The sequence below is a fragment of the Varanus komodoensis genome, unplaced genomic scaffold (assembly GCF_004798865.1).
Source record: "Varanus komodoensis strain SLA01 unplaced genomic scaffold, ASM479886v1 scaffold32, whole genome shotgun sequence".
Taxonomy (NCBI): domain Eukaryota; kingdom Metazoa; phylum Chordata; class Lepidosauria; order Squamata; family Varanidae; genus Varanus; species Varanus komodoensis.
In genome coordinates this window covers 18,183,269-18,186,773 of record NW_025335798.1, presented here as the reverse complement: position 1 = coordinate 18,186,773, position 3,505 = coordinate 18,183,269, and the positions used below count along the sequence as shown (strand labels likewise).

General features: G+C 41.3%; 1 long non-coding RNA gene across 1 annotated transcript; it reads left to right on the top strand.

Annotated features, from left to right (window-relative positions):
* Positions 1 to 59: 59 nt before the first annotated feature.
* Positions 60 to 3,272, top strand: LOC123027443. Its single transcript, XR_006415515.1, has 2 exons — positions 60 to 132; positions 2,842 to 3,272. It is a non-coding gene; the product is annotated as an uncharacterized LOC123027443 (long non-coding RNA).
* Positions 3,273 to 3,505: the final 233 nt, after the last annotated feature.

The window sequence follows — 3,505 nt, the reverse complement described above, 5'->3', positions numbered from 1 at the left end:
CACCCACACTGTCAGAGTTTTGGCAAAGAAATCATTTCTGCACCGGAAGCGAAAGAAGCAAGAGCAATGTCTGACAGTTCAGTTAATGAAACTGAAGACTCAGTGGTATATTCTGACTTCTTTTTCACTGGGGTACGTCTGAAATTTTTCCATTGTATGTTACTACATGGGGGGAAATCAGTTATGGGAATTTAATTCTTTGATAGAAAAATCAGTTATGGGAACTTAATTTTTGAAATAGAAAATGCTTGCATAACAGAATGTGATTTTCCCCTTTTAAAAATAATTTGCCCAGGCAGAAATTTTTGAGCACATTGGAGTGTTTAAGCAGTTATAAGAGTGAAAATGAGGTCTTGACTTTGCTCCAGTGGACAAACGAACGTAACTAGAACTGACATAATGCAATCTGCAAAAGCACTATATTAAACTATGTTTTGAAACCTAGGCAGCAATAAAGCTAATTGTTAAACTTGTTAAACGAATAAAAATATTCCACAGGGGAAGTCTTAAGGTATGAGTGGTTGACAAAGGACAAAAAATCCAAAGATATCACATGAAGCAGTAAACTGTGAAACATGCAATGACTGAAGACAAGTACATTTGTACCTTTGGACTACATAGATTGCATGTAAAGATTACACCGCATGAAGTAAACAACAGTTCAACTCTTGCTGAAGCCTATTAGAACACTGTATTACAGCATTGCATGGAATACTAATAGCGCACAAAGTTATCGAAGGCTAAACTAGCAGCAGTTGGAATTGGTGGTTAGCAGCACTAAAATTCCCACTGATCTGAACTAGTGACACATAAATCGCAACATTTCCAGCTACATAGTAATGTAGTCCAAACATTTATGAAAAGGTGGGGCAAAGGAAAAAGAAGGTTTAACTACTGAGGAAGTGTTTAACTATCAAGCTATCAAACAAGGGAAAAGGGAAGAAGAGAAATGAATGAAATTCATCTCCTAGGCCATAGTCACTTTTTTCATTCATGGATCCATCTAAACTTTCCTGCTTTCCAACTGGCCTTTTTCTGATTTTCCAGTTGTTTGCTGGAAATTTGGCTCTGCACTGATGAAAAATATACCAACTAGATTTTCATGACATGACCACACTGATTTTCATGGGTTGCTGCCTACACTGAGTTATCCTGACATAAGAAGCCAGACCAATTCCCCCTGGGTGGCTTGTTCCAGCTAACAAGCCACCCTGACAGCCCCTGTGTGGTCTAGGGGTTGTTGTATCAATGGTAGGTTGTCAGGTTGTACAAACCCAGAGGACTGATCCTGCCCCCCCCCCCCATTCTAGGAACAAGGAATTGGCTACAGATCCCCATGGCAAGGTGGTAAAAATTCCAGATCACTCACCAGTGCCAATTGCCCCCAAAGTACCCATGTGCCACATGGGGGCAGCAGGTCCTGGTTTTTCCCTCCTCTCTAAAGTCACCATGCCATTTCAGACTTAGTACAGCTTCCCTCTCCCCCTTTTTTTCTCCAAGAGATCACCTTTTTATGATCCCAGTTTGACACCCGTCACCAGCCTCTTCACAGTTTCTTGGAAGCACCTGGGAGGGGCTGCCTTTGCTTGCCAAGGCTTTTTAAAACAAAAAGGTGTAAGTTTGCTTCAAAATTACATGCAGCGGCATGACTGCAAGGATCTGAACCCTCAGCTGAGGCCATGTCCATGTCCTGCCCTTTGGCTGCAGGCGTCAGTGCTGGACAATGCCCAGAAGTAGTTTCCAATGCATCTTTGGCTTTTAGTTATTCTTGACGCCTAACAGAAGGCCAGATATGAAACGTGACACCAAATGCACAGAGGATCATAGGATGTGACAGGGGAGCGCTTACTTGCCACCCCCCCTTGCCGGCATCAATAAATAACAAAGAGTGTTCCAATATAAAGTTATCCATAGTATCCATTTTGTTTTTCTGGGTTTTTGCATGAAGGAGCTTTGCATCTAGTGAACACAGCCCATAGAGCAGTTCAGCATTCCAGTGAAAAAGTAGGCCTTATGGTTTTTTAGTATCTTGCTCAGTTTTCATAGCTACCCAAGATAAAACTCGTATGAAAGGAAGGACATCCTTTGGATCCTGAAATGAAAATAATTTGTTCGACTGTTAAGTAAGTGTAGGAATAAGTTAATAACCATACTTTCTTCCAAACTAAACCACTGCTTAAAAGATCCACTGTGTATTTAGTTCCCACCTTATCTTTTTAACAGCAACTAGAACTTACCTTGTATTAAGATCCTTTACTCAGACATAAAGGAGAGCTAGGCTGCAAACCACTGCCAGGTAGAAGCCATAAGAAAATTTGGATTCCCGGCTCCAACCTTAGTTATTAGGAGGTCAGAATGGCGATTCGGAGTACCTTCCTTGCAACCAATGTAAAAGAACCACACCTGCTGTGGCTCTGAGGTTGGAAGTCCTTGCCTGGAACTAGCCTGGGTGACATTTTAAGAAGGTATGGAGGAAATAAATAGGGGTTTGCTGGAAAATGAATTAATCTGGTAGGGCCTCAGTCTCTCCTTTTCGCAAGCAGATGGCCAAAATCAGCCATCTAAGTGTTTTAAGGTAGAAGTAAACTTCACCACCATGCTTCTCCTGCCCTTGGTAAGGGAATATTCCAAGTTGGGAGGATTATAGGAAGCCACATGGGGTCATGATACCAAACAGGTAGACACCAATAAAAAAAGTGAGGCTAACAAGAGGCTTTGATTTTAGTAGTGTCTGCATGTTTAAGCTAACTTGGAGCAGTTCACATGTTATGAAGTAATAGGCAGATGAAGCTCAAGATGAATAATACATTTTCTCTCTTTCCTTATCATGAAAATCTGAAGTGATACCTGTGAGCTCCACTTCTGATGTTACTGTCGAAACAGAGAAAGCGAAAATACAAAGCACAGTCTTTTGAATCTGTTCAGAGAGAACAAAAGTACTGAAGAGGACAAGTTATTATGAAAAGAAAGGAAAAATCTTTAGCTTAATAATCACAGTCGAGACTTTCATGTAACTATCCACCTGATAGTAGTTAATACAACAAGTAAAGCATTCAGTGCCTAGAGCGGCTGTCTGAGTGATGTCACAGGGATGGCACCTCAGGCTGTAACACATGGAATCAGGCACAAATCCCTAAGCTCTGTATGAACTCCATCACGACGCATTCCAAGGTCAGTTCACCCAAGAGTGCAGAGGTTGATCATAGCACTTTTGATGACTCACACCTGACTGTGTAAGCTGCAGCCATTAAAAAGTATGGCATTTTTTGAAATCTGTGTAATTCAATCTGTAACGTCACAATTACCAGGTGACAAAGATGCAGGATGTATGGGAACACGGTCTTAGAAATTAAACTTTTCAGATGCACTGAACTCAGGTTTCTTTCCCGATGTGGGCAAATGTGATTATTCTGGGTCCTTTGATTGTGGCAATGCATGGGTGAAACATAATGGTGATAATGGAACGGTGACTGAGACATCGGAGTGACATATCCCTTTCTTTCTG